Here is a 22,839-nt window from a genome sequence, read left to right as displayed (position 1 = left end):
GCTTATTTTATAAAATTTTATTGAAATACAACTTGGGACTTGGAAGGGATATAAACTAATGCAATCTTGATTTTCTTTTTTCTTTAACTAATAATTATGAGCGAAGTACATTTTATGCAAAGGCACAGCTACGATCTTTGATCAAAGAGATTTGCAAGAGTTTTCCATTTCGGGGAATAAATGAAGGGACACGTATTTTCAGTAGATCTGGAGATTAAATTGTAGATAAGACAGAAATGTGCCACGCATTCATCCCCCATTCCCCACACCACTGCCTTAAAATTTCCCCGCCCACCTCCCTCACCCGTCCCTGCCCTTCTACCCACCTCGACATCCATCCCCCTCCACTCTCACCGCTCCCGATTGCCTCATCCTTCTTTCCCCTCACGTCCTCTCCTTTTCACTTCCTCCCGTTTCCTCGGCCGTTTCTCTCCCACCCCCACTTCAACCTTCCTCATCATTGCCTCAGGGAAGAATAGAGGGGGACAGAATGGGAGTAAGGGCAGGGGGGAGGGGAGCGGGAGAAGAGAGGAAAGAGATGGAGAGGCATGGGGGTGTGCTGAGTTGGTGCGGGATGGGGAAGGGGTGAGGCGAGGGAGAGAGAGGTTGAAAGCGGGAGGATCGAGGTTCCCCGGCCCTTTAATAAGGAGCCGTCCCTCGGGGGTCAGCGCGATGTCCGGGCGCCGGGGAGGGGGGAGGGTTTTGGGCAGTGAAAAGAGGGGGAGGGGGGAGAGAGTCGCCCAAGGAGAAAGAAAGAGACGGAGGGAGGCTGGCCGTGCGGCGAAAGATGCGTAAGATGGGTGGAGGGATTGGCCGAGGGGTTGAAGGCTGGGGAAGGTGGCGCGGCTGGGATTGGGGACTCTGAAAAAGGAGACGGTGATGGGCTGGCGCTGTTACCGGGCAAGAGACTGGGGTGAGGCGCTGAGAGGGAGGAGGAGGCGGAGAGGGTGCGATCGGTGAGGTGTGCGAGGTGATGGTGAGCTGGAGTGAAGTGGAAATATAAGGGCGAAAGAGAAAGGAGGGCAATAAAGCGTGTGCACTGGAAGAAGAGCAGTGAGTCGAGCAGCTGGGAAAGGAGCAAGTGCGGTTAAAAACAATCTATTTTTGCCACGAAGACAGTGCTCCAACCTCAGTATGATCCGCGCCATTTTTTTACTAGAAATAGGTCAAAGCCGCAAGCGGCTTATGTTTCTATAAAAGACTTTGTTGGCTGTATCTGAAATATTTCATGGGCTCTCAATGTGGATATAAAGATCTTACTATGAAGAATATGTAATACAAAAAGTTGGCAAAGTATCATAAAATATTCTACACTGCTCCCGGGAAAAAAATATTATTTTTATTTAAAAACAAAAAAGAATGCATACAAATGCAATTTTAATTGCAAACATTTCATCAAATCAAACTTAATTTTTTATAACCTCTCCTTAATATAAAGTAAGTTACACCTTTTCAATTATGCCCAAAAATGGAGTTTTCTCGTCAATTTACAGGAAATTATTGGCGTGATTATTAACAGGAGTCGGGGTCAAAGTTTTTATTTAATGGCCAATTTTAAAAGAACTTTTTTATTGCTTCTGACAAGAATTTGAATAATATCCTCATTTTTATTTGCTTACTCAAAGAATTTGTACTTGAACCATGAAAATCACACCCGTGCAGTGAAAAGATTGTTATTATCATGTAATCGGTTACTTTCGAATGGAGATTAGTTTAAGTATATTTATATAAATATCTAATACGTTTTGGTTAACAATTATTGATATCCGTTAAGCTATGTTTTAAATTATGAAATACCACACAAAATTGAAACAAAGAGAAGCAACAATTGGAAAATGTTAAAAACTAAACTTAGTTTTGTCTCGCTAAGCTACCAGGCTATTAAATGACGTCATAATTTAACTTTTGAAATATAAGCAATTGTAAACGAGGAGTTTTTGCCGAGTAAAAGGCTTATGTCAATTTTATCGGTAAGATATCATAAAACCATTTTAATGTGGTGTTCTCATGAATTTGAGAATAATTTCATATACTATCGATTAAGAAGAAACTTGGGTAGGCAAAAGATATAAAAATATAAATTAAGGATTAAATGACCATCCTAACCTCCGAATTGAGGGAACTTTTCCTAATTTTACAGCAGGTTATGTTAATGAACCATAAAAATTAAGAGACCGTAGAGTTCTAAAAATCCTGAAAGAATTCCTGAGGAGACACACTTAAAGAAAAAAATTAGCTGATTTGAACTTAGACTTTATCACGAAACGGTCTATGAAATTTAATATGTTTAAAAAATTTTTTATAGACGAGTACAGATTTTTTGCTACCGTCTGGTTTCTCAGGTGCACGACATCGAATTTACGAAAGTGCGAAAAATTTTAAAAACTAAAGTCAGTTCACGCGATTGACGAGATTTAACGGATAGCATCTAAATAGAAGCGGAAGGTATGTGACTATGAGTAATTATTTTGCTCGCCTTAAAATAGCATTCATAGATTAAAAAAACTCAAAAAGTCTTCTGCATCTTATCGCACCTTCTGCGAGTTATTACAGACATTAAAATAATTAAAACCCTATGTAAAAACAAAAAAAATTTGAAATTTTGATTCATTTTTCCACGCTTGTTATCTTGAAAATTTTCAGGAAGAAATATTCAAAAGAAATTGAATGTGTACCCCTTCAAATACGAAGAAATTTCTAACAAACTCTTAAAATAAATACTATGCATAAATTTTACAATCCATTGTACCACGCCTTCTCAATGTTATACACTCGAAATAAGTAATTCGAGGTTTAATTAAAAGAATAAGAAAGTCATCAACATACACCGTGACTTATATATATATACTAAATAAAAGAATACTCATTTCCTTGGTTAGTTAAGCTTAATTTGCCCATGGTGGCTTTCTAGTTCAAGTATCGTCTACATATTTTTATGGCTGAATGTCCTAGGGTTGCATCGGGCTTCCACAGGAGTGACACAACAACTTAAAACACCTTAATATAAATTAGCCCAAAGGAAAAGCTACTATCAAAGATGCGTTAAAGACATAACGTTAGGGTGATACAATGGGGCTCATGAATAAGCTGAAAACTTCTCCGCATTCAACTATAAGAAGCTGCTCCCAGTGATACTTGGCCAATTTAACGATTCAAAATCATATTTCAACCAATATATATCCCATTCATCATTGGTATTTTTAAAGGATAACGATGAATGTGGATGCCTTCTATACTTTCATTCAATACCAACCATGTAATTCTGAAAATGTAAAATCCGAAAAAATCACACTATAAAAGGTTAGAAGCAAGAACTATGCATTGCACGATTAAATTCTGAAAAGCTATTTTTGATTGAATCCCTAAAAGACCGGGCGGTTGAACAGGGTGATGCCTAGTCCACAAGGGTCGGGCCAGCGATGATCATCTTATTCCACATTGAACGGTCGTTAATACATTGTTTATGATGTCACCCAGTTGACTCAAAATTGGAATGCATTCAAATGAAAGTGCATCTAAAGAATACATTTCGATCCTCACAACGGTTCTATTTCATTGATTTTAACTCAAAAATTGGTTATGTTAGTAGAAGTTAAGAGTTCATCCGAAGGTAAGGTAAGGGATCCAGTCCCTTTGCCTGTAACAACTGCGGTTTCCCGAAGTAGTTTTGGAATTCAAATATGGGCTCCACTGGGAGTTTAAATTGCGTTGCACAAATGCATGGAATGGGAATTGAACTCAAAACCCTCAGAAAAATTGTCGATCGCAATAACTGTATGACTTAAATGCTTCTCTAAAAGCACAATGGAATATAGACCCCACAAGAACTCGGAAATCAACTCCGTTTGAAGTCACCTGATTTTACATACACTCTAAGCATTCTCTGCTTGATTCTAAGAAATCGGAGATTGGTTTAGAATTACAGCTCTAAAAAGTTTAGATAAATATCAGAGGATATTTTGTATTTAATTAAAATTATTTCACTTTTTCATACACATAAAGGGATGCAAACATTACGGCAGAGCTAAATTATGTCTTTTCAACTAATGAGTGTGACTAAAATGACAAGCTTTAATTTTACCCTATATATTGATAAATGTACCATACCTATTGGATACATCACTTGTGTTGAATGTAAGCAGTTGAGTTGGAATTAATAGTTAACTCTTAAAGGTAGAAGGTAACAAAACGTTGAACCGATTCCAGTTTAGTTCAGTGTAAGCTACAATATCTCTTTCTAATAAAACTTTTGCAATAGAATACTTTCTAATAAAACTTTTGCAATGGAATACAAAAGTTTTATTAGAAAGACAGTATCTCTCCTATGGTCCGCTAACAGATTGGTAAAATATCTCAAAAGTTACTAGAGTTACTAGAATATATGGGTTTTTAATAAATAAGATTTGGGATGATTTAATAGATAATATGGGATTTTAATAAATATGAAGGAAGTGATGTTAAGGATAGAAGACAAGAGGAAATGAGCCGAAGAATGGAATAAGGAAATGGACCATGCTCCAAGCTGACATTCGTTGATGCAGATCCCTAAGTATTTAGCGCATAACACCTCTCTGGTTATAGCAACCACGCTTCGCTATCCTAAACCACAGTAACATCTACTCCTCTAGCCACCGCACATCACCTCCACACTAACCATCCCACCACCACCGGCCCACTTGCCCGCCCCTAGGGACGATTCCGGAAACGTTGGAAAGAAGGGTGGAAAGGCGGGACGAGGGTGTGGGACCGGATGAGTAGGTGGACGGATAAGAGGGCGGGGAAGGGAGATGTTGGGGAAGAAGAGGCGGAGAAGATTGGGTGTTTGACGCAGAGCCTATGAGGCGGACAGCAAGGCTTGAGATGGACGGGGAAAAGGAGAGGTAGAGGGTGTAGGAAAAAAAACAGAAAAGAAGTAGAGAAGAAAGAAAATCAAACCACCGTATTCTCATTGAGAGTTTGCTAACTGCAATTCAAATTCCATTTTTTTATCACAAAATGTCCATTTTGCATTTATATTTACGTATTGTAATAAAATAAGAAAATGCCCTGGTCTTAAAGAAATCTTATACTTGCTAATATCACCGTACTTAATCGTTTAAAGGCTGACGTAATGTTTCTCCTTATACGTAGTAGTAAACGAATGTAATCATAAAGATACTACGACTATCAATATGGATTAAAACGACATCATGGAAATTCAAACTGGAGGTAAACGGCAGACTTGAAAAATAACTGTCAATACTTTTTCCTAAAATAGATAAACCAACGAAAAATATTAAAAGCTATTTTTATGTAGGTAAAATATAAACTTTAATATTTATAAGGTCGGAAAATAAATGTTTAACAGAAAAATGGTATCACCATAACGACCTGTTTCCGCGTAAGTCAAATGCATATAGGCTCCTTCCTTTGCTTAATGTTGAACAAAAATAGCCAAGTTGCTCCTCTAAAGCAGTTCTTATTTAAAAAAAGGAAACAATTTTCTTAATAAATCATAAATTTTTGTAAATCATAATATAAAGAAAAAACCCATTCTTTCACTTAACATTTTCACGGCCGTTAGAAAGGGAAAACAAATGAATGTATGATGAATGAATAAAGGAAAACACGCAATCAAAGAAAACCATTAGGAAGATAATATCAGAGGGATAATAAGATAAGGGAAGTACACAAAAGAAAGAATTTCATTTCACGGAACTCATATTATCAACCATCAAAATGTTAGCAGCGGGAGGAAGTAAATGAATGGTGAAATACAAATGCTCTACGCGAGATGGAGCAAGGAGATAGGACGGAAGGCATCTGTAAAGGGATGATAAGAAGTGAGAATTGAAAAATTTAGGAGTGTAGGGAGAGAGAATAAAAAGTTACAAAGCTGAAAGGCGAATATTGGGAAATATTGAGATGATAGGTGACTTGGCACCAAGGAGAAACAAATAATTCAACAAGAAATAGTCTATAAAAAACAACAATATAGAAGAGAGGGGATGGAAAGTTCGTAAATAACTATAGATTCATATAACAATTTAAAGTATGAGGAAAGTATCTGAACAAACAAAATACGCTGATCAAGAGTGAAAGAAGCAATATTACTTAAGAAGTGAATGCATAGCTTTCACTTTCACCGAACTAAAATTGCCGCAGGTAGAAAATAAATGTGTACACCAGGGTGATCTAAAAATTTCTAGGCCTGATGTTGAAATCGACAATTTATTTTTTCCAGAACTTTTTATTTTTAAACACAATTGCCTTTAATAATAACACTTTTCACCCATCGGTGTTCTACTACCATTATCCCACCTCTGTAGTGTTCTTTCGAAAGTGCTGCAAAGTTCCCATCTTCTACCGCATTAGCATTCCGATTGGACGAAAGAGCATGGAAACGTTTGAGTTTTTGGAAGAGGCAAAGGCCGAGGGAGCCAAATCCGTGGAATAGAATGAATTTTCCCGCACTTCATATCGTTTTTTTTTTCTCTCCAATCAGGGTCTGTATATACAAATTTTTGCGTCCAGTGTCCTACTGTTGTTTTACCTCCCTAGTTATTGTTTTAACTATTTCATGAGAGTTGATCCACAGATTTCCTGTCGTATTCTAGAAATCCCACGCTATTACCATACCCACCGATGGCAACTTCTTCCCATTCTTCGGTGCTGAAGAACCAGCCTCTATCCACTGCATAGTTTTGTTGTTTCGATACTGGTGTGTCATGATGAATTCATGTTTCATCCATCGTCACACATTGACAACGATAATTAATTTTGTTTTTCGTAAAGCACACCAAGCACTTCATGGAAAGTGTCGTTTAATGCGTTTTTAATCCGCACTGAGCACGCACGGCACCCATCTTGCGCAAAGCTTAATCATGTACAATTCCTTGTGCAAAATGTACCTGACGCGGTCTTTTGATATCCCTGCAGTATTAGATATGTTACGCACCTGCCTACTCCGATTTTCCAAAATCATGTCGTAAATTTTCGATGAGTTACAATATGTTTGCACTTTTTGGACGTCATTCAAGTGGATCATCTTGGAGGCTTTCAAGGCCACGTTTAAATTTGGCCACCCATTTATACATGTGGGAGGTTGAAGAACGGATGGAAGAAATTAAGTCTCCATGCACTTTTACAATCCTCGAGTGAATTTTGGGTTACACAAACACTTCTCTTACGAAGAATTTTATCGCTGCACGATACTCGATTTTTTCGATTTGTAACAATACACGCACCGGAACATTCAAACAACTTCCCCCATCAAACAGCAAGATTGAATGGCTTGCAATTTCTCATGGCATGTACTCACAGCATATCAGAAAAAATCTTAGTATTAGAGAAAATGGAGTAAGTAAATGTATTTGTTTGAAATTTCTCAAAATAAACCTTTATAGCTGCAAAATAAAAACAAAAACTCAGGTCAACAACTAGCACCCCCATGTACTCGATTAAAAAAAATATGTGTTTGAACCCGAAAGAAAATCAACAAACTAATTTACAAAGGAAGCATGCATAAATCCAAATAAATACCAAATAAAGTAACAGGATCTTAGATATATTGTACAGAGGTAAAGGGTTTCCCATGGATGTGAGGCACTGGGAAGATTATGGAGAGAGAGAGCTATAGTAAAATAAAATGAAAGTAAGGAATCCGAAGCACAATGTATTTGGACGGAGGGGCCGAGATGGCAGGGGGGACGCTGGAGAGGTTGAACGGGGGTAAAATGGAAGGGACGGAGTACGGACGTGTATGGGAAGAGAGTGCGTGGTGCGGGAAGGGATGACGTGGGAAGCGGCAAAGAGGGTGAGGGAGGGGTCCGAAGTGATGTACGGTGTGAGGCCTAGAGGCCAAGGCGTTCATAGCGGACGCTCGACCCAAGGCTAGATTGGGCACCGGAAGAGATGGGCGCGGGGGGTGACAAGAGTGGCCACACAAGGTTTTTTGGGCGCCGCGAGGGAGAGGTGACCGGGGAGGGGGGGTAGGAACGAGGCAAGAATAGAAGGAGGCTTGACGTGAGCAGACGGGTGGGAGGGGATGAGGAAGAAGCGGCCCTGGGAAGATGAAGCGAGTTGTGGGAGGGAGGCGAGAATGGAGAAGGAAGGAACGGAGTACTCGGAAGAGGCGGGTGGCTGCGCGTTCGGCCAAGGGGCAAAACGTGCGAGAATAGGGGAGGGTGAGCGGATTGAGGGATGGAGGGAGTCAGGACGGGGGCTACGGGTGTGCGTGGGGCGAGGCAGGGGTGGTGCAAGTTGATATCCAGATGAAGGAGAGACTGAACGCTCTCTCGGTGGGGGCGAAGTGGACTGAAGAGGAAGGAAATATACGCTGACGAGGAGGAGGAAGTAGGGGAGATAAAGAGAGGGAGGCAGGGAGGGCGTGCGAGGAGAGAGAAAACGGGAGGTTTCTTTTTCTTATAAAGGTTTCCGTTTGCCGCTCGCTGGTGCGTGAAGGATCCGTTTATGTGTCCACGAGCGAAGGACTGAGAGAGAAAGAGCAGGGGGCAAGGGAGGGAGTTACGATGATTGATGACCGAGGTGAATTAATAAAGTACAAATGGACGCTAGGAGTCGCAACGTCAACTCCTCATGGCAAAGGGAGTGACGGGAGACCTGCTTACTGCTAATATCCACGAATGGAGGTGATTTGGAGGTAGCTTTATCGAGAAATAAAATTCTGATTTTGTCCATACTTTGTGTTGTGATTTTTGCATGTTTTTAATGTGTTGAGGTTCTACACTTATAGTGGACTTTTGCGGGTTTTTCAGAGGGGTCAGGGATTCAGCTACCGACAAGTAAATGGCTAACTCCGCCATCGTCCTCAAGCTGTTGATCGAAACGTCGAAAGCTGAATCCCTGACCCTGATATAACTTAAAGGGACAAAGATCAAACCAAAATTGATTTTCTCTTTGGAGCGTGAGAAAAAAAAACTGTGGTATTTATATATTTCAATGCGAAAACTACTCTTTCGCGGTAGGAAAATTATAATTTCTTCGATGCATTTGGTAAGAAACTATATTCAAAAGCAATCTGATGATTATATTACATAATGAGTTAAATTATAGCTACCAAATTCTTTTTACCTGCCGTTCTTATAAGATTAGCTTGAAGGAATTACTCATTCCACCTACATCGAGTTGAATTTGAGGCTTGTATACGTAGAGGTCCGGCTTTCCATCCCGAAAATCCCGGGTTTCAATTCTAATGGTGAGAGGATTTTTATTCATATCCCTAGCCCTACTAGGGAAGCTACGTAGAGAGTAATTTAAGTGGGATGTTTTCTCTCGGGTGGAACCTTAAATTTTGGATACCTAGGCGTATATTGTTAAGAGTAGGCCATTTCATAAGCCGGGTTTCTCCACACCCCTCCCTTTACCCCGTAAAAATCCTAACTCTACCCACCTACCTCTAGCCATTCAAATAGTCTCAGCTGACGGCCGACTACCTCTGATTAATGGATGTAAAATAATATTGATTTGAAAATGACCAGCGATATCACTAATGAATGTATACTATTCATCAATTGTAATAACAAAATATGCCACTAGGTATCGGAAGCGATTTGGAAAATTGTGTCACATTTTTTGCATGATTGAATATTCTTATCGACTATGTAACTTGAGATAAGTCTTATCAAAGAACGGAAATGTATTCATGTGTTCCAGGAATTCCAAAATATCGAATTCTCGGAATTGAGGCGTTTCACTAGAAAATACGTGAGTAACCCAAATCGGTCTATTATTCATAGCTATGTATTTTTGTCCCTATAAAATATGGTTGAATCAGAGGTATTTTTAACCATAATTCCTGTTAAAGCATGCATTTGAATATTCAAATTCATAAATAAATATTAACAAAAAGCTACCATATTAAAATTTTAGGTTTCCTAACGCGAAAGATTAAAGGATTTTTCAAATAAGAACGTCAGTTTTCAACTCAAAATCTGAGAATTCTTCAAAAAATGTATTTTCCTCGGAAAGCATTTCACCGTGATGTAATTTTTGTAATGAGCTCCCTTTGTTTTTGCCACCGCTTCCCCTAAGTCCTTTCCGAGCCACCACAATGCTTTTCATTTCAAATAAGAAAAGTTTTTTATTTAGCATTCATGGATTGAACAAGTTATTGACTTTAGTTTCCTTATCCGCTTGTAGTCTACGCCAAGAAGTTTCAAAGGCACTTCTTGAGAAATTCACCAAGTTGTCAAAAATTCTTAAATTTATATACGCCTCCGTCTTTCTTTCCCACGCTCTTTCCTCTACTAATCCTTTCCGGGAAGCATTCAAATGCAAAGCCAACGACGCTCAGTTTCTTTGGAATCCACGAAAACAACATCTACCAACCAAAATGAAGATACGGGGAAACGTATGGCCAGTAAAATAAAATACATGGCTCATGAATATTTGAATTGAATATTTAAAATAGATTTCATTATCATTGGTGTCATAAGTGCATTCGCATTCGTAGCATAGGTACCTAATATCGATTCTCATTTATTACATTGTTAAAACTTTCCTCGATATCATGTCCGACTATTTCTTATTAAATTGGATAATTAGAGAGCTCTATATGAAAAAAATACTTTTATCAGTTAATGATTATTATAAATTGTATAAAAGGACAAAATATGCTAAGCTTACTTACATTTATGAGTGTAACTAGAGCAGAAGAATGATTTAAAATCCGCGCCAACTTACGTTACATCCAACCTATTTTATCTCCTCTAAATACTGAAACTCTTAAAAAAAATAAATGTCGTAGAAATTAGTTTGAAAGAATAGTCCTACTTAACTCATTAGAAAATCATTTAAAAAACTATGTTATTACTACAATTACATATTATTTTAAAATTAGAAAAGGTAAATCCCCAGTAATTCACGACCCAAAACTTTGTCTGGAACTTTTTTCTAAATAAATGTTAGCAAAAATAATCCTGAGGGTTCCTCGCCATTCCTGGAAAAGAAAAAACCGTGCAGCGAAGCGTCACGTAATAGAGAGATTCAAACTTTATCATGAATGTTTATCCTATTCAGAGCTTGAAGAAGGAGGAACATATCACGTTTTTTTTCAATTCACGTTCTAAAGGCGTGATGAATTGTTTAACCCCATCATCCGACTAGATACGTATGATGCTACGCACAATGTTCAGACAAACATGTAAGACATTTTTAAACTATGCACAAAGCTTAATTCATCTGGAGAACATTACAGAAATTGGTTTTGTTTCTTCCATAGCATGTAGTAATGAAAGTCTGTTTGAATTATTGTTTGGGAATCCGAAATGATACTATCAGAAATTAATGTTATTCATGAATGGAATTTACTCTAATGAATGCAGTAAAACAACAATTTTCGTGCCCAATGATTTCCAATAAAAAGTATGGTAAAGTATGTGATATAATATCAGCCTTTTGATAATTTAGTTTAATAACCATATTCATTAATGCATCCAGTATCTCCGTTGATTCAGCTATTTCTTGGCAAAATTTAAGTCACCATTCCATCCCAATGGAATGTGTGGAATTACTTTTCTTTGCTGAAGTAATCTTTTAAAGCTTTAATTTGGACGTTCCGTCCAAATTAAAACGATATCCTAAGTGCCGTGTTGATAACGCATTCACAGGTTTTTCGGCAGCTCGTGGAGTATTGAGAAGATATAAATTCGAAAGAAAGCGTATGCAAACATTTTCTTATGGAAGTACTATGCATATTAAAGGACTATAGTTGCTGGTTTTCCGGTAAAAAACAAAATATTGATCAAATTTCAAAACAATTTTTAAAAATAAAAAATAGAATTGGTTTTCCGGCATTTCATTATATTTTTCATGAACGATGTCGGTTTATTGCATTTCTTACCATCTAATCGCGGAATCCTACGGATAACTCATTAAACATTAAAACAATTTTTCAACAAGAAGCCACATCTCATGCCCACAAATGCAAATATCGTTCGCTTTCGGGGACCAAAGGTGTTATTTAACGTTCAGTTAAAGATTATTCAGCAACAGACTACTTCAATCAAGCAATTGCGGAAGAATAAATGTACTCCTATTGTTCCCATCAAACTGGCTCGTTCACTTTATACGCGTCCTTTGGCACAATAAAAAATAATATGGAATTTCAATGATAAAGCATTGATTAAATATATCAGTGTAACACCAAGGAAAAGTTAACGCATTAAGAACTTTCTCCTATCCAATCCTCCGATTGAAAGAGAACTTACTTTATAATGACGTCGGCAGGTAAATATCATTAATTCAAACGAACTCTGCGGGTAGCGATCGAACTCGATGTATATCGGATGGACGTGGACAATGGAAGGCGAGGATGGCTTCTTGAGAGGAACCCCTTTTGCATGAGGATATTGGGAATCGACTGCCTGGGAGAGAGAGAGAATCCTGAAATCGAGGAGATAGGGGAACAGGGGAGCAAAAGGGAATCCAACAAAAAGTGAAAGCGTGGGCTTGGAAAGGAGGTAGAGATTTGGAGGTCAAGAAGCAAGTAAGGCGGGGGGGGGAGAGAGAGAGAGGAAAAATTAACTGCGCAGAGGTGCGCGAAATAGGAAACGGGGAGCGCTCAAATCTCACCGAGAGAAGAAACAACCTTAAATAAGGGAAGAAGTGGGGGGAGGAAGACGACGGAGGCGTGGAATTATATAATGCATGCATAAAAAACGGAAACTTTTTCAGCCATCCCTCTTAAGTAGGGGTCCACCAAAGGGTGGACTGTTTCTCTCCCTTCTTATTCCCTCTTTTTGCTGGTGGGGAGTGAGTAAGAGGAGGTGGGCCGGTGGATGGGTGGGAGAGGGAGAGAAGGAACGGAAAGTCATTAGCAAAGAATGTTTAAGGGATTTTTGAAGGGAGGACGGCGTAAAAGCGCGATCTTACCGGTGGTGGGGAAGGGAGGGAGGGAATGGGGGAGTCAAAGGGGGAGGGAAAAGGGTTGCGGAGAAGTCTACTCCTTCGAGGAGGGAGAGAAAGGAAGGATTGGGAGTAGAGTTCGAAGGGTGCGAGGCGAGGAGGGGGCCAGGGACGGTTAAGTGGGGAAGTCGGAGGGAAAGAGAGTTGACGACTAGAATGGACCTGAGAGAGAGAGAGAGAGTATCTTTGGAGAGATTGGGCAGAGCAGGATAGACCTAAAGGGTTAAGGGTGGAGTGGGTGTGCTGAAACACCAGGTGAAGAGGGATTAAGGCGGAAAAAGAGGGAATAATGCATCATTTATCCTTCAGGGCTTACCCATTGAAACCATTTCCCTTTCCATCCAAAACCCGATAGGATTGCTCTATTTCTTTTAATTGGGAAAGTTCAAAAATATGAGTCTGTAGCTAAATTGAATCCTTAATCAATGTCTCCGAAAAACACTGCAAAACGTCCCCCATGAGCCAAAGTTTTTCTTGGCCAGAGTGAAGTGCTGTTTACCTAAAAGTCATCTAACTAACGAGTCACAGGTTAAAAAATGTACATTCAATTTAGGAAATGACTGGCGCTGTAAAGATTCAAAAAACAAAGTTAAGCTGGAGGACGTGATTTAAGATAATGCAAATGTTATGACAGAGCATACCATACCACGTGAGACAGTCTTTCCATTTAATGACTACTTCAAATGAATTTTGCTTCATACAATCATTTTATATCAGAGTAAATGTTCCTATCACCCTATAAAAAGTCAAACAGCAGTGCAGCAACAAAAATCGACTCGCCATTATATTTTGCGCAAAGTTTGATACCTATTCAAATCTTATTATATTCAACTGGTTATTTTGCAAAGATCATGAGGATTATCAAATTTCGTAAATTACTCTCAGTTTCAACACCACAGCTCGTATTCATACCATCACTACACACTGAAAAATGTTTCCCATTGGCCTAATACTATTTTCTCTCCAGGGATATCGTTGCCTAGCTACAATTTTAGTTTCAAATCATGACTGCCAATTACAATCTGCAGTGGAGAGACTAAAAAGTTTATTTTTATTGGCTAAATTTTAATTAGGGATAAATAGCCATATCAAGAAGAAAAATTCAGTAATTTTAAATGTACAACATAATCAACCCTGCCAACGTCGATAAACCTGCATAGATAATCTCTGTAATTTTTAATAAGGTTGAAAAAACATATATTGCAAAAAAATAAAGAAACATACCGAAAAAAATACACTTTGTTAGTATAATAAAAAATATTTCGCATTCTTGAATTAGAAAAATTATTAAAAATTGATTTAATACCTTATCGTGTGAACTAAAACAAGCATAACAGAATAGCAAATCACTCTGACGCAAACACGCGAACAAAAAATATGCTTGCCATGAGAGAGAACCAAGAAAATTGATTTAAACGTTTAAAAGGTGATTTAAGAAAGATGGGAGGGAAGTACTTAAAGTAAACGAATGAGGTTAACGTGATGCATTCAGATAAATACACGCAAAACAAACATCGAGGGCGAGGGAGGGTAAAAAAAATACGGTTTGGAGATGGGTTATCGATCGTCGAAATAAAAAAACGTTCGAGCAGTCGAATCTTCCTGCATTATTTCCGCGTCCCTTCGTTCCCCAGTATCGCCCTACTCCTCCTCTCTCCCCCCCCCCACTCCTCAACCTCCAGCCAAACACTCTCACCCACCCCCGTCTCCACCCTTCTCACGCACACCCCTCGATCCCCTTGCCTCAACCTTTCCCTATGCCTTCGCACCTTCCTCTCCCTTCCCTCACTTCACCTACAGCCCCCTCCTCTCTCTCCCCACTCGGCCAAAAAACCACGCACATCCAGGGCGACTCTGGGTAGGAGATAAAATATTCAGAGTTAATACCCAAATCTTCTCAGAAGTGTTCATCTGTCTGATTCTCTACGCCGGAGTGAATTTTAAATCTTTGATGCTAACGGTCGAGCGTATGTCCTCTTTCACTGCTCCGAAAGGCAATTTCCCTTCCGTTTTCGCTGTGAGCTTTGCAATCGAGTAAATGCGTAATACCTAAAGCGCGGGAGGCGCATAGGTATTACAGAGACCGACCTGCCTTCCCCGCGAGGGATAATGAAAAGGGTGCTGCAGCGTGGACGGCAATGGTCGAGATTACTGTTAAATATTAATTCACAGCTTGGTCGAGCGGTTAATGCGCGCATGCGCACTTAACATCCCTTTTTCGGTAGCATTGGGAAAATCATGGCTGCAACTGCTGTTTGCAGCTTGAAAAGGAAGTTCAAATCACATAAAATATATTGGCTCGATCCCATTAAGAAACTGCAACTGAAAATTGACAATGGCACAAATTATTTCAATTTTCAATGCCAGAAGTAGTAACATTCTGATATACTTAAGGTGCTGAGAGACCTGACTCCACCTGAAAGTGATACGGCTGTTTTTGAGTAAAATTATTATAGTCATGGTAATCTTCCGTTTGGAGTATGTTTTGGATGGGCTGTAGAACAGTTGCCAATCTAATAGGATTATGTAAAATATTCTCTATCATTAGTTTTCGTTGATGAATCCAAACAGAAGAGAGGAAAGAAAGCTATTGCAATTATGCCAGACAAAAATAATCGAGGTGACTGGATAGTTCTAAAAAAATAATGTTCATCACATTGTTAAATGGTACATGATATCCAGAATATATTCCATTGGAAGTGACCCGCTATTTTTATTAACTTCGATCATGAGATGCCCCCGATGATTAATGAGATTAATGGTTTTAATCCGCTGTCAGAGACGTTTCCTACTGTTCATATATAGGTGACTTTGAACTAATTATAACTGTAAACTAAAAGACATAATGTAGTTTGCAACTTCGTAAAGTTGCTACAGCTCTCATTTATTGCACTGATCGCAAAGGAACTACTTTCTGAACATATGTACGATAAGCCACAGTCACTATAATTTTTGTCTCTTTTGAATGGTATTGAGCATATTGCTTTCATCTAATACCTTTTACGTTTAAATCCAAATGGAGTTCTCCAGTTCTCATACCTGCGCCTCGCACGTCGTTCCATTTACTTTTAGCAAATTTTTCATAAATAAACACATGCCTGAATAATATTTCGTATATAACCATGCTATAAATAATCAGCAAGAAAACATTTTCTCTTAAATACTAAAATATGATTACAAAAAGTTAGACATACTTAACTACATTTGAACTTAACAATGATTTATCTCCATAAGACTTTATGAAAATAATTCAATGTAGCCCTCAATGTGTGAAAGATGTGCTTTGATTTATTTTAAAACCAAGCAATTATCCAAGAAACTTGATTGACCTTGATAAGGTCTTGTTAAAAACTGACGCTCGAATTCCTCCCTTTACTCTATTGTCCTAAAGCGTTAAGTGAATTTTTATCAAGAACGCACCCAGGTGGAAAATATTGGAGACCGTGGGCAATGATGATAATGAAGAAAGTTACGGGATTTTAAAACGTTTTGGAGAATCATGCCACCCTTGAAACTATTCTAATTTCCGTAATTGGTAAAATGAGTGCATTTGTCAAACTCAGGAGCCAAATGAACGTCCGTGGCCATCGGTAACAAAGTTGCCCTCCGTCTCCTCCTTCCCCCATCATCACTCCTCTCCACTTGGCAGGGTTAGAGGGGACGAGGAAAAAAAAACAGGAGGTGGGTGGAAGAAGACGTGGGAAATGAACGGGGAGGACCAGGCGTTTCCCCCATACACCCTCGAAAAAAATGAGAAGGGAATAATCTCCCTTTTTCAGCCTTTGCAGCCCACCAACTTGTCTCCCCCCAAACAACCCTCACCAAACCCCAAAAACTTACTCCTAAAACTCCTCTCTTAGGCTTTCCGAAGCACGACTTCTCCAGCGACCTCTCTCCTCCCTCCTTCGCACCGCTAACTCCCTCGCATAAACCCCCCTCCCCACTGATTTTTATGAATTATAACTCCCTTTACACGGAAACAAGGGGCCACATTAATTCTTCTTTCCTTCCTCTAATGCTGCTCTGTCTCCGAGACTGGAGCCGTCATCACAATTCCTACCAATGACAAACCTTCCCTCCATTTTCCCCCTCGCTCCTACCCCGTCAAAGCTTTTCCTTTTTATTCATGTTGCCTTCCATTAACCACGGTCCAACCGTGAGGTGGTACTCTACCGGCTTCCATTTCATCATATAAAAATAAAGCCCTCTGCACAAAACTACCTGACCCTCTCTGGTTCAAAATGGAAACAACGTAATGTTGGTTGAAATATTACTGAAAGTTGGTACGCGGAAGTTACTCTAATGGCACGTCATTACTCTTGATAGCCGCATGGTAATGCTTCTTTAGGGTAGAGTAATAGAAACTCTAAAAGTATTTAAAGAGACCAACTGTCAACCGCATGATAAATGGAAAAAAGGACGTGAGGTAACGGGAATTACGCAATCGATAGAGATCTCGAATATGACTTTAATCATTGAAGCAGCAAACAGCGGTATTATTCGCGCCAACTCATCTGGTTCAGGATACGATTCTGTTGATATTCGTTTTACGAATGGTTACACCATGTTTTGGCGGAATGCTTCAATTACTCATTTAGAAAGATGAAGATCAAATTAGAAATACTTTGTAGATTTCATCGCACTTTTTACGGTGTTTAATTTCAGTTAAACTCACCAAGTTTTTCTGTTTCTTCAAGATTAGACTTCACAAGATTGAGCCTGATATCATAGTGTTTGCCGAATATTTACAAAGAGTAATAGTAACTTGGCACTTTTTGCACGTCAAAAGTATTGAATGTTATAGAATTTTTATTGCACTTTCATATTGCTCTTGTTTTTACAATAGCTCTACCTGAAAAATTTCATAGTTGTTACAGGTAGCAAGATGATAATTTTGTAACAATTTACTTTTACGATATTAAAAATGATTAAAAATCAGAGTTAAATAATAAGAAATTCAATTTCCCCTAAGATATTTATGAAAAATAGTACTTCCTGCAAAAGAAGGAGATGATTAGTCGCCAAACAATACAAAGGGACGAATTTAGCATGCTTGCTCAGGGTCGGTAGCACTCGCTTTTAACATGAACTATGACGCACAGATTTAACCCCGTCATAAAACCATTTATCTCTGCGTCAATCCAACTCTGACGTGTGGTTTTTTGCCTTCCAATCCATAATCAACAGAATCTGCTTCCGTGGAATAATTTTTGTGTCTTTTTCTTCTCCTTCCATACACCCCAGTCGATCGAAAAAAAATAATCAGAATCACCTACGTTGGGAGAAGATCCCTCACCGTTCTTTTCAATTGCCATTTTTGGGTGCTCAACACAAAGTTCTCCCCCCGTAGCGACTCTCAACCCCTCATTTTCCTACTTACTCCGAACATACCCACAAGTTTTTTTTCTTCCTTCCACCCTATCTTTTTTCTGCAAACGCACACTGTTAACCACGTCACCACCAATCGCCTTCACCCCTTTTTTCTCCAGAACGCCCATCGAGTTTGCGTGAATGTGACTTCCCCTTCTCCTCAACCTCTCCGCACTCCACTTCACTCAAACCAAGAGCCCACCCACCACCCCAAACCCAACTCTCTCCTTTCACTCAACAATGCGGTTTCCGTCACTGTTCGCAGTCATCTCCCTTCTCCACAGATTCCCTCGCTCACCCTCTCCCACTCCCCCGACCAGCATTTACAACTTCCTTCCTACTTATCTTTGTCTGTCTCTTCCTTCCATCCAGCCTCTTTCATATGTATATTTTTCCTTTTCCTTCCGACTTTCTCCGTTGACTCTACTCTTTCAGCAATAGAAACCTCTAAAACTTCACCGTTGCGCTGCAATTTTTCTCAGCGTCGGACACTCTACTCTTCCAAGCCCTGAAAAAAACCTCTCTAAAATCTTTACAGCAAGCATATTTTCCACCGATTCATCTGTTTTTTGCCGTTCAAGTGTTTTTCTGTCGATGCCGACGCTATTTCTTTCGCGTGTATTAGTGTCTATTTTTCATATCTTTCCTGATCTTGTTAGATTTTTCGGCTGTTCACCGTTAAACGTAGGCATTGTTATTTTATATTTCACTATTGATGCTTACTAAATTTTAACCCGTAATATTGATTCGAATACTCTGCTCTACTGTGTAATAAAGAACAACAAGAGAGGAAAAAAGATGATATTGAAATATTGAAAAATTAGAGACATTCTTGTGCACATAATAATGAACAAATAGTAACACTATTCCACTAGTTTCTAGGGAAAAGTGTTAATATTTTTCCATAGTTATGTTTGAATTTCCCCACATCACCTCAGGCACTTCGCCATTTGTTCTTACGTGTAATATTCTTATTAAATGTAGATGAAGCTCTAGAAAAACGTAAGTCTTAAAAAATTTGATATGTAAAAATGTCGAATAAGTAAAAAATAACTGCTATAAAAATTCGTTAACGTCAGGTTACCGCAAAAGATATTATCTTTGTCGACATGGAATGAATTAATATTCTCAAAGCACTTGATACGAAATTATCACATTCATCAATAGCATATCTGTTCAATTCCAGCACTAATTTTAAAATTTAAAAAAAGAGAGAAATTATTTTTTAATGAGTTACCCTTAAACAACATCTAATAATCAAAGTAAATTCAACTCGAACTCACTATGGTATTAACTAGTTTAAGCATAATTGTAGAATGTGCTAGCTCAACCATTCAATGCTGCCAATTTTTTCTACTATTGGTATGATTTAGATATTTTATCCTTGATAACCACAAGATTAAGGATAATGTTAAAGAAAAATTTTATTTAGTGAGTTAATCGGTATTCTCGTCTATATTCAAAATACAAATTATTACGAGGGTGGTCTGAAAACCTTCCGGCCCAACTAAGATACAAGACATTTTCCCTGAAATTTTCTGAGGTCGGAAACTTTTCAGACCACCCTCGTATTAAAAAGCAAACGATATGGTCGAATAATCAAAGGTAAGTAAGTTTATGAGAATGAGTCAAATGTATAGTGTAATCATTAAATCTCGGATCACCTCCTTTTTATGATAAAGGGTGATCAGGTAACCTTATCTAAAGAAACATAATGTAAATTTAGTCAGACTTAGCAACCCATGTCCTCTTAAAACGTTAATCTAATAATTGATAAAATACAAATGCTTCTTTTTAAGCTAAGATGTTCCTTTGGTTACCCAAAATTAGAGAAAAATAAATAACACACTGTCTCATTGGAAGTCCATAGCTAACGGAGACTTCTTTAAACATACTGCAAAAATATCGTGAATCTCTCTCCTACCGCAAAACTTCTATTTGCTCTCCATCGATGAACTAAGGATTGAGTGGTGAAGTGAGAGAGTTGAGAAGGAGAAAAAGGAGTAGTGCAGTGGGGAAGAAAGGAAGGAGGAGAGAGTGGGCGGGAGCGAGTGGCACCAATGCTCGGGATAGAAAGTCATTATTTTCTCGATGATTGCGTCCATAGGACGTAAATTAAGTTATCGGCGTTTTATACTTTTTCCACTCAGAAAGTTTTCCCACATGAAGTGAGTTAAGCTCCCTCCGTGCGTGTGGGCGTTTGTGTGCGCATGGCAGCCCAATAAACGTCAGGGTTCTCTCTTTCTCTCTTTCAGTTTGCTGCTGGAACGAGCGACGGCCGAATCGAGGGTCGGAAAACGAGAATGGAACGGCCGAAATCCATAGGGAGTGACGGGGCCAGGGGCATTAGATGACAGGGGAAGTGGAAATGTATGAGTTTCACGAGAAGTGTACCTATATGTTGAATAAACAGCCACTCAGAGACCAAATAACGCCCGAAAAGGGAATCTCATTAATATCAATAAAAATAGAGTGTGCTGAGTGTAACCTAATTATTACTATCGAAGAGTACGGTATCATCTCCTGTCTTTACTTCAGCGAAAAATACGATAAATAAATAAAATTTAATCCTTTTTCACCGTCTAAATACTTGAATAATTACCCAACTTCTTCATCCAAACTCCTCTACATTTACTTTTTAACTTCTTTTCAAAAGTAATAATTTCTCGATGAAAGGTTAAGGTTCTATTTAATGCATATTGGCATTATTAACAAATTGATCGAGGTTGGTGGATTTATACCTTTTTAATATGAAGTCATTACCCCAAAAATATTAAATAAATGTTTTGAAGCATTATTTCAAGCATTGTGGATATAAACCTGTTATTTTATAAATATTGCATATCACCATAGTTCCTCTTTTTAGATTTTATCTCTCCGTTTAATTATAATATCAAATTCTAGAAGAAACTTTCGATATAAAAACTAACTTCTTCTTACTGAAAAATCATGCTTGGCAAATCAAAGGTAAGCCTACACGAAGCCAACGAGGCAAAAACTTCTAAACTAAGAATTTTTACTCCCCCTCAAAAAAAACATTGTGTTTAAAAATCACGTTCCTCCAATTTTAACGAGAAAATTCTTGAATATTCCAAACATAACGTGCGTCGAACACGTCTTCCCATGGAAATAAAATTGTCGACGAATTTTTGCCCACAATCTTATTTTCCCCGGGCACACAGCGTCGTAGTACCGTGACCCGAATATAAGCTTACATATTTATTTCTCTCCTCTATCCTCTATTCCTTCCTATCAGAAAGTATCAGGTACTACTCTCCTTGCTTCCAGCTGATTATTAAGCTCTCGAATCTTTATATTCTTCCCGTAGTGTCAATATTCTCTCACTTGACCAAATTTAAACCAAGAAACGTTTCGGCATTTTTATGCGTGGGAAATTGGATGATTTTCTCTCGTGTTTCCTATCAGTCTTGTCCTATTAATCACTGTCTCTAATTTTTGCTCCCTCTGCTAACCGGTTTCCATTTTGAAAAAGGCACTACTCATCACGCAACGCAATCATTTTATGAATTATCATGTAATAATTTTCAGGGAGAAAAATGGTTACCAAATGCTAAACTGACAATAATGAAAACCTAAATTGAATAGGAGTACTCCTATGAGAGGATTTCATTTCAAGAACCATTAAAAATAAGCCATAAAAGAGTTTAATTTCATGAAACACGGAAGAATGATATTTCAATCATTCCATTTTGTTTCCACTGAGAGCGTTTTAATAGTGAGAATGCCAGTTTCAACGCCATTCACCGAGGACATCACCACCGCTTCTGTGTTTTCCTTCCATTTCACTTCCAATTGATGACCTTTCGCTCACAATACAGCTTAATTACTCTAACTAGTCATTCATAAGGTTTCTCATGCAAGCACGGGAAAGTGCATTTCCAGTAATGCATTATGAGGGCTTTTGGTCGCATATTACCGAAACCTTTTGATCGAACTGCTCTAAATTAAGCCTCTTAATCAGTGTTTCAAATAGGCACGACCAGGGTGTGTTACAGTTTGTGTATTTGTACTGAGTACGAATATATTTTCACATATTGGTTACATATAAATGTTTATTTAATGCCTCAAAATACAAGTTTTTAGGAAAACCCTTACTAATCCTGAAAACTATGCAAAAAACTGATGGGTACTAATTCACTGACAGTACTATATTGCATGAAAATTTGTGAATTGCACATTTTCAATTCGTTCTAAATCCTAAAAAAATATATTCTTAAAGATAAGAGAATTGCAAATTACGGTAATTCTAATGACAACGCGATTCCTGGAGCTAAATTTTAACTTTAATCTGCGGTTCTAAAGTTCCTTTGTTACAAAAATAAATATTAAAAATAAACTCTTACATTTACTACTGAGAATTACCCAGAGTCTAATTTACAGCAGGGCATGAGTTTCCAGCGCATGCTTCCGTCTACACCTGCTCTCGAACGTGATTACAACGCCTAGCTCTTCTTTCCCTCTTACATCCCGCCACGCTATAACCTTGGATGCCAGGTCATCTATCCAGCTCCCGCTCTTCCCTCTCCCCGGGCCTTCACCTCA

The 22,839-nt window shown here is 38.5% G+C and overlaps 1 long non-coding RNA gene across 1 annotated transcript in view; it reads right to left on the bottom strand.

Moving 5' to 3' along the window:
• Window positions 1–22,839, bottom strand: part of LOC139686343 (uncharacterized) — a 171,229-nt gene that overhangs the window by 23,640 nt on the left and 124,750 nt on the right. The gene's annotated exons all lie outside the window — the stretch shown is intronic.

Source organism: Hetaerina americana, unplaced genomic scaffold, assembly GCF_022747635.1.
Source record: "Hetaerina americana unplaced genomic scaffold, ioHetAmer1.1.p SCAF_1, whole genome shotgun sequence".
Taxonomy (NCBI): Eukaryota; Metazoa; Arthropoda; class Insecta; order Odonata; family Calopterygidae; genus Hetaerina; species Hetaerina americana.
The sequence above is the reverse complement of the archived record's forward strand: the minus strand, read 5'-3'. Positions and strand labels throughout refer to the sequence as shown.